General features: G+C 41.0%; 1 protein-coding gene across 1 annotated transcript in view; it reads left to right on the top strand.

Annotated features, from left to right (window-relative positions):
- Positions 1-200: 200 nt before the first annotated feature.
- The window catches only part of LOC138839469 (protocadherin-11 X-linked), a 713,759-nt gene continuing 704,529 nt past the window's right edge, over positions 201-9,430 (top strand). Inside the window, exon 1 of the mRNA XM_070039045.1 lies at positions 201-555. The gene's annotated coding sequence lies outside the window, so the exon portion shown is untranslated. The remainder of the gene's footprint in view (positions 556-9,430) is intronic.

The raw sequence follows: 9,430 nt of genomic DNA, 5'->3' as shown, positions 1-9,430 counted from the left end.
GTACCCTGCAGTTGGTGCTGTGCCATCCCCTCCCTGTAGGCGGCTGGGGCATTGGTTCACTTCTCTCCTTCCTCCCACCCCCCACATTCCTTCCTCTAGCTCACCCGCCTTCCTTCCCCCTTCTTCCCCTCTAGTCCCTCCCCCTCGCCATTGAAAAGGACTGGCTCCGGACTGGCTGTTGCAGTGGGCGAACTGTCAGAGCGGGAGGAGCCGCGAGCCAGAGCAGCAAGCCGCTGCTGGCGCGGCAAAGCATAAGGCAAACCGAGCCGAGTGAACAAAGTGGCCGAGGCGACCTAGGCGGTACTGGGTGCACAGGCGACACCAGAGGCACAAGCGGCGCAGACGCACAGGAGGCAAAGAAGGCACAGGAAGCCCAGGCAACCGGGGCGGCCTTAACAGCCTTACAAACAGCCTCCACCAACACCAGCTGCTCCACGGACTGCGAGCTGTGGCGGCAGAGCCCGCTACAGCTATCGCAGTCTTCCTGGAGCGGGCGGAAGCCTTTTCTCCTTTTCATTCTCTTCATCATTCTACTCTAGAGGAGTCATTCACTAGGTAAGTATCCTGTTCGGGTGCGTAAACGGAATGCGGCTGGGGAAGCACGACTTGTCCCGGACTGAGTGCGCAGAGTGCTTGCTGACTGCGCCTGGGCTATTGACCGCAGGGTGGTTTTAGAGATGCTTCTATCTCTCCCCTTCCCCCCCCCCCCCACCCTTCTCTTCCTCAGAGATAAGAGGAAGAGCAAAATCTTGGAGGTAAGCACAGAGGGAATTATCTTTTGGGCATTATCACCGCCTGGTTTGGTTACTTTATGAAAACTCTGACTTTTGTCAAAAAATAAAAAGTGTCTGCACATGAATTTCCCTGACATTGGCTGTGCAAAGGAAAGAAAGAAAGGGAGAGAGAAAGGGAGAGAGAAAGAAAGAAAAAGAAAGAGAGAGAGAAAGAAAGAAAGAGAGAAGGAAAGAAAGAGAGAAAGAAAGAAAGAAAGAAAGAAAGAAAGAAAGAAAGAAAGTAAGAAAGAAAGAAAGAAAGAAAAAAGGTTTTTTTCTCTTTAACAGAAGCGGCCAGCTTCAGCAAGGCTGAATAAAACTCTTGATTGGGGAAGAGTGCAGGTGTGGGGAAGAAGATCCAACTCCAGACTCCTGGAGGAGCCTGGAGGAGCAACTGGACCAACTGGGAGGTCATTGCCAGGAGTCCAGGAATTTTTCTCTGACTTCCCGCAGCTGGTCCTACTCTGCTCTTCTCCAGAATCTTGGGTTGCAATCCTTGATGGGGAAGGATATACTTGGGGGTCCTACACAGGTTGCTGAGCAAAGGAAGTCACATACTTGCTACTGGGCTCCAACCCCAGGTGTTGTTTTTTTTTTTTTTTTTCTGGCTCTTATCTCCCTCTCCCTTCCTTCCGCCTTACTTACAGGGCTGTCAGTGCTCAGCCACCACCACATCCTGGATGTAGAATGGTAGGTTTGTAATATTCGCTCTTTCTCACTTTAAAGCAACTTCTTTCTCATAGCTGAAAGAAACAACATGTGTGTGTGTGTGGGGGGGGGGGGAATCCACGACTATTCCTAAGAGTGTAGACGAACGTGAAGGGTTCTTCTTTCTTTAAAGAAATGATTTATAATCTCTTATCTAGGAAAAATAAAAATAAAAAATCACTTATCCCATAAAAGGGACCCTAAAGACAGTGCATCGCTACAATAAACGAGGCATTCTCCTAAAAGGTATAGACATAAAACGGCTTTCTTTTGTGAAAACAAGTGCCTCTTATTAGGGGTGTCATCAGAAAAAGAGACTTTTGAAAAGCAAGTAGCTGCACATGAATTCATTTAACGAATAGAGTTACTGTTTGACCTGGGTTGGAGACACCACTTATTCACAAACTGGGTGGGGGTGGGTGTCACTATCCAAGGGTGTATACTAGGAGATGCTTTCCTGACAACCTCAAGGAAAGAATTTTCAGAGTCCAACTTGAAGATGGCACCTTGGTTTTTATCAATGATTTAGTAAGGGCTCCACCGCTTTGGCCGCTTTTGCGGATCAGGGCTCAGGGCGCTAGGGTGCGCTTGTGAAGCGCGTGTGAACAAGCGCCTGCAGACAGGCACTCGCTTCCAAGGCGGGGACCCTTCCATAATGTCTCCGGGGTGGGAATCGAAACTTGCGCCACTGCGGCACACACTTACAAAGCAAAGCCGAGAGAAGAGGGGCAGAGACGAAAGAAAAAATAAATAAATAAAATAATCCCCCAAGCAACAAACAAACGAAACCACCGTGTCTCTTCCTAACTTTCCCAAGATGGATTTATTCCAGTTTAGGAATTGTTTCCATACAAAGGATATTGTATGGGGGGGAAACATGGATGAGAATCTAGGCCAATAGGAAGGGAATCAAAAGATATAGAATGGGGAGTGATGGTGTTAAAGGAGTCGCGAGTAACCAAAGTGCAGCAACGAGGGAGGAAACAACCTGAGGCGCTTTCGGAGGACAATTCTGAATCCTGAGCTGAACACCAAGGAAGGCACTTTGTGACTTAAAGCGATCATCTTACTCGTCCATAAAGAGGGAAAAGTAAAATAGACGTGGGGGGGAGGAGAGAGAGAGAGAGAGAGAGAGAGAGAGAGAGAGAGAGAGAGAGAGAGAGAGAGAGAGAGAGAGAGAAAGGGGGAGGATACATGCAGACTCCTCCAGAACTTGGTTAAAGATTATGTGAATTTTCACTTTTAATCCAGTTTGTAACCAATTGTCACAACACACCCAGAATAGCCTTAACTATCCGTGTGTGTTGAGGGGCGGGGTATTTGAACGCAAGTAGAAGTAATAGTACATATGTATGTTGTTTCCCCTTTGTCTTTGTCTGGTTCATTGGAGTCAGGGCGGACTATGTGCAGACGGTTTTGAAGAACCAGGAGATGGACGCGCTAAGGTCTAAAGATAGCTTTCTCCCTCGGCTAAAATAAGAAATGGCTCGCCCACCTCTGCAATCTTAGTCCCAGCTGCACCTCTACAGAGCTGAGTTTGCCTTCAAGCAGCCAGAGAGAAGCCCCAACGAGAAAGGCCTGGGAAACCTATTCCCTAGTCTTCTTCGTTCGGGCAGCCCCTCCTTCTGGCTATGATGTCAGCGGCACTGAGCCTCAGCGGGCAGAGGAGGGTGAGTGGCCCTGCCCGGTTCGCTCCCAGTGCGCTCAGCCACCTTGCTTTCTTTGCAGTCCCTGACTGCGCTCTTGCTCACCCCACTCTTTCCTGCTCCCCAACTCCTCAACGTGCGCAGTTATTAGGCTGGAGACCCGCTACTGCTGGTCTTAACCGTGACTGATTTTGAACCTGGGGAATCAAACCTAGATTTAGGGTATTTCTTGCCTCTTTATTTTTTATCTCCTTGCTTCTTTACTCTTTTCACAGTGCACTTTCACAGTTCAGGGTGAATTTACTTAGTGCCGTTTTAGAGATTGGGTGAGTTTTTCCAGATGCGATAATATCTGTTATGAGTATTGAATTCTTGCTGTTTTCTACCCATGCCCCGCCCCAAAGTGTGATAAGGAAGGTGAACTGATTGCGGCTTCATTAAAATCCGCTGGCAGTCTCTCACGAATTCCACATAGCTCTCTAGACAGAGGGGAGGGATCTCCTTCCCAAAGAAATGGTGTGATGGGGGAGGGGCAAAGACTAAGCTGCTGGGTGTGGAGTCTTCTTATCTGACAAAAGGGGCTGGGAATTTGGGGGAAAAAGGTTACACCTTCAGCTGTAGCAGAGAGGCCACTGTGCTCTTCATTGTAAGGTTGCACCATCAAATCCAGAGCTAGACCTGCTAAATTGGGAAGATTCCTGAATAAGTTTTCCCAAGATAGAAGCCCGCAGTGCTTTCCCTGATGAGGTTTTCCTGGTCGCTTTACAAAGCAACCCAACACTTCCCTTAATTTGAGGCTAATTCATTTCCGCAAATACAGAAAATTCATTCTTCAGCTTTGAAACAATGGCTGCAGCACTCCATTGGAGAAGATTGCACCTAGTGAAGGGGAGTGGGGAGAGTCAGGGCCTGTGGAGGCAACTGGAGTCTGGAGCTGAGTTACCTTAAGAAAATTTAAATCCATGAGAATTGCCATGAACAACTTCACTATTGCATTCTGTGGTAGAGTCAGAAAAGAGATGTTGGGAGAAAAGGGAACACAAGCATAGAAGTTTTCCGTCCTATAAATGTAAGGGTCCTCGCTCCCCCCACCCCTTCTCTTTTTCTTTCCTTTGATAGAAAGCTTCTCTGATACAATGCTGACAACGAACTGGAACTCCATAATTCCCTAAGGTTGAAAGGACGCCCCCTCCCCCGCCTTTGTTGTTCTTATCACCTGAATGCTATTCTGATAGATGCCCAAGTAATGTAGGGTTTCCACAGCTGGAAGCCCAGGCAATAGGGATTGGAAGTTGCACATTCATTGTTCCTCTTGCTTTTCAAAACTTTGTTTTTTTTTGTTTGTTTTTTGTTTTTTTTTTTTTTTTTTTTTTTTTTTTTGCGAGATAGAAACTCCAGATAGCTTCCAGACTCCTGGTGGCAGAAAGAAATCTGGTAAGGGATTTAGAAAGCAGAATTTTCTCCTTTTCTCTATGCAAGCACACCACAAACAGCCTTCAGCCAGAATTTATAAGATCCTTAGGGGAGCAAGAAGAGGCACGAAAACAAGAAGAGTTTATATAAACCACTGGCTTTGAGCTACATTTTCTATTAGTTTGAAAGGAAATTATTCAGAAAATGAAAATTTGAATGGTAATTTTTCCCAATAATTATTCTTAACATATTTTAAATGAGATGTCATCTATTCTGGAAAGAATCCACAAACACTAGTCACCCACTGTGTCAGGCTAGGGCTCAAGGAATGTACAAAGTATGAAAAACGTGCCATAGGCCTCTTTGAGCCTGGAGACTGTGATAAATGCGCTAATCCAGCATTCATATGGGAGAAATTAATTTTCCTTAGAGGTCAGGAAGAGGTTTGTTAAAAAAAATTAAACTGTTTCTGACTTTGAAAATTATGCATTCCTAGCTAGTGGTACCCATGAAGTAACCTTGAAGGTTATACAGATGCAAACTAAGGGAAGGGGATGGTTTGGTGTGGTGGTAAGAAGAGATTGATGGCTTCCTGTATAGTTAAAAGGTGTATGTTTTGTACATATAGTCGATCTTTGAATATTTTTCAAGCGTATGTGTTAGACCAAGAACCATAAAATAGGGTAGTAATATTCTGTAGATAGGTAGCGCATAGTAGAAAGGTTTTTGTCTTTAAACAAATAATTGAACAAAGTGAAGCATTGGAATAGAGTGAAGGTTAATAAGTTAAAAAGATGCTGTAACAGTGAGAAAGCAGAACCAATGAAAAGGGCCTTAAGTAAACCAGTAGAACTATCAGAGGACTAAAAAGAATACTAACTTGGAAAAGAAAATCTACATTTAATTATCATCATCTGTCTATGTTTTTCATTTTACTCATCATACCTTCCTAACCCAATCTTCCAAAGTCCTTGTCTTCTACCCAAACAATAACCTCTTTTTTTTTGGAGGGGGGGTCCGGTCATGGGGCCTGAACTCTGGGCTTGGGCGCTGTCCCTCAGCTCTTCAGCTCAAGGCTAGCACTCTACCACTTGAGCCACAGCACCACTTCCGGCTTTTTTCTTTTTGCTTATGTGGTGCTGAGGAATCGAACCCAGGGCCTCCAGCATGCAAGGCAAGTGCTCACTGAGCCACCTTCCCAGCCCTAACCTCTTTTTGTCTTGCATATATTTATCCTTTCAAGCACTTGCCAACACAAGTATCCCCACCCTACTCCATTTTCCCTTGCCCTTACATTCAGCCACCTCAGGTTTAGAGCCAATTTATCTTGTCCCCCCACCCCAAGCACTATTAACTAGCTGTATTTTGCTTCTTTTTCCAGTCTGTCTTCCATCTTTCCTCACCCCTTGTTGCCTACATTAAATAGCTCCCTGATTTCTCCACATCAATTTGCTTTTCATATTCTCCTCCCTAGTAGCCACCTTGGACTCTTTTCTAGTGATGCAAAGAGCTTCAACCAAACCATATAAACAACCTGTATGTCAGACTTTCTTACAGATTCACCTAATTTTGTTTAGCCAAGATTTCCTGCTTTATCTTTTATTTAGGTCCTTTTGAATTTCAAATAGGATTTTTACTGCAATTAGTCTGATTTATTTTACATTTATTACAGATGCAAATATATTTATTTCCTTAAATCTGAGAATTCAAATGTTGGACTTTTCTGAGTTTCTCACTGCACATTCCTGACCCTGTTTCTGTGCATGCATTTGGTATATCCTCTTCCTTTAATTTATTCCTTTTAACTTTTCATTAGGGATGGTTTATTATTTTCATTCTATTTCCCTTGTTGCTTGTTGGAATTGTCACAATGATATGTTTAAGAAGTTATTTTGAGAAAATGTACCCTCATGACCCCTCAACATCCCCACACAGGATTTCAGGCCTTTGTCAATATGTTTTTATGTCAGTGTACACAGTTACCAAGTCATCTCAGACAACAGAACACTTTTCCCAACTTTTATACTTCATTGTCAGATACTATGTGTGTATGGAAAAAGTTGAAATATTTTATTGTTCTTTTAATTTTTTTCATTTAGTGAGGTTGACTCAATATCAGTGGGAAATGAGGAGTGTAGAAAGTGTGCCATAAAATCAGACAATATATTTGTTTCCCATTAAATACATATGGGAAAAATTTAAATACATTTAATTAGACTGATTTTATACTATAATATTCCAAATTATGTCATTGTCTGAGCAGAGTTCTAGTATTTGAAGACTTTATTGATCACTGAGTATCTAGAAGGAAGAAAACTGGATAAGATACCTTGATATTGTAGACTGGCTTGTATGTTTAATATAATTGTATTTTTACATGGTGTTATTTTTCAGTGGAATTGTATCACAAAAGCATGTTTCCAACACTGTGTTCATCTAAATATATGATCTACATGCTATGTCTTTCAAGATATGTGTCTTATTCGACATCAGTTTTAAAGCATAGAATTCTCCATAGAGGAAGTTATTTATGGGTTAAACTGTCTTTTGAGGTTCAATTCATCTTTGGAAAGATTTCATTCTCACTATCAAGTAATTTAAAAAGAGGAAAAAGTCTTTTCTTCAATTATGGTTTTGAATTAGAAATATGACTTTCCAGAAATCATACATGCTTCTATCATCTTTTGCACTCAAAAAATCCTCAATTGTTTAAGGATTAGGACAGTCCTTTCAGTTGTCTCTAATAGGTCAAGCAGTGGCTCAGTATAAATAATTTTGAATCTATGGATAGCAATAGCTATAACTGGCACTTTCAGCCCAAATCTGAAAGAATGATTTCCTATACCTAATCTACTCATCTTCAATGCTCATATTTATATAAACAAATGGAGCAAAGAAAAAGAAAAATAAACCTTGAGAGAGCATTTTCTCTGTTCCACAAAATTTGTTTCAATAATATAGCATTTTTGACAATAATAAAATTAGTTTCCTGTTTGATTTTAATTTTAAAAAGGAATTCACTCATATTTTTATAATTTTAAATGAATAGAATGCAAATTGAGAGTTGAACTGATCTTACAAATCAGTTTCTATTATATGAAATAAAAATCAAATAATGCTTTCTGCTATCTTTTGATTGATTCTGCTGGTCAAGATCTTCAGTATGTTCAGTATTCTATATTTTTATATTGTTTAGAAAACAGTTATGCCATTCATAGAAATTAGGAATACAAAGAAGATATAATTGAGCCTCTTTTATCAAGTACAGAAAATGAAGATCAGAAGGGTAAAATTTAAGTTACCTAGTTATTAAGAGGGGAAAGCCTTAGTAGAACTTCTTATCTCCAGTCTCCAAGCCAAGACTTTTCCCAACATTCTATCTTGCCTTTCTTTAGTATATTTTATTAAAATAATGAAAATATAAAGGAAAATAAAATGTCTTGGATTTAAAAGTAAAAATCAAAAAGATGAGTTTATACTTATATAATGCAATAACATTGTCAATTGACTAGTTGCATTCTATTTTCCTTCTATTTGGTATTGGTGAACCAATTGTGTAAAAATTATATCATAAAATAGTAGGACAAATTGATCTGTTAAAAGTATACTTTTTAACCAAAGGTCATGTATTCCTTCTTTTCATTTACAAGGAAATCTACAAATTATGACTTTTTTCCCATTTTTTGCAATGTCATTATTTATTTTTTTATTTTATTTTATTTGTGAACATACTGTACAGAGGGGTTACAATTACATGGGCAGGATAACGCATACATTTCTTACCAAGCATTGCAGCCTCCTCCTTTGATTACCCTTCACATCCCTTCCCAGCCTCCACCCTCCCTCACCCCAATCCCAATCCTTCTCCTCCCCCCCCACCGACATTATAAAGCTCTTTTTCCACATGACAACTTGTACTTCTCAATGTTACAACAGGTCCACCTGTATCCTTAAACGACTTGTTTTTCCCCATCTCCTCCACAAGTTATACTGACATCAAATATAGTGAAAGCAGGGGTTATACTGTAGGGGAGGGACATACAAAGCAACAAAGAAATAATCTTATAAATGCGTTAGAAACACATGAATGAAAGAAAAAAAACATTAAAATACATATCTAAGGGTTCATTTTCCTAACATCACATTATCTGACCTTTTCCGCTTGACTCATATATATACTAGATATTGCAAATAAGGGAAACCATGGGACCTATGTTTCTTTGGGCCTGGCTTACTTCACTTAATATAATTTTTTCCAAGTTTTTCCATTTCCTAACAAATGGGGCAATGTCATTCTTTCTGATGGAGGCATAGAATTCCATTGTGTATATATACCACATTTTCTTGATCCATTCATCTACTGAGGGGCATCTGGGCTGGTTCCATATCTTAGCTATGGTAAATAATGCTGCAATAAACATAGTTGTGCTGGTAGCTTTAGTGTGGTCTTGTTTGTAAACATTTGGGTAAATGCCCAAAAGTGGGATTGCTGGGTCATAGGGGAGTTCTTTTTTTTTTTTTTTTTTTTTTTTTTGCTTATGTGGTGCTGAGGAATGAAACCCAGGGCCTCATGCATGCAAGGCAAGCACTCTACCACTGAGCCACCTTTCCAGCCCCTATAGGGGAGTTCTATGCGAAGACTTTTTAGGAACCTCCATACTGCTTTGCAAAGTGGTTGAACAAGTTTACACTCCCACCAACAATGAAGTAAGGTTCCCTTCTGTCCACGTCCCCTCCAGCATCTGTTGTTGTTAGAGTTCTTGATTTTTGCCATTCTAACTGGAGTGAGGTGGTATCTCAATGTTGTTTTGATTTGCATTTCCTTTTTAGCTAGGGATGTTGAGCATTTCTTCTTGTGTCAATTAGCCATCCTTCTTTCTTCTTCATAGA

The sequence above is a fragment of the Dipodomys merriami genome, unplaced genomic scaffold (genome assembly GCF_024711535.1).
Source record: "Dipodomys merriami isolate MVZ:Mamm:240054 unplaced genomic scaffold, mDipMer1.0.p SCAF_3, whole genome shotgun sequence".
NCBI lineage: Eukaryota > Metazoa > Chordata > Mammalia > Rodentia > Heteromyidae > Dipodomys > Dipodomys merriami.
This window is presented reverse-complemented; position numbering and strand designations above follow the sequence as displayed.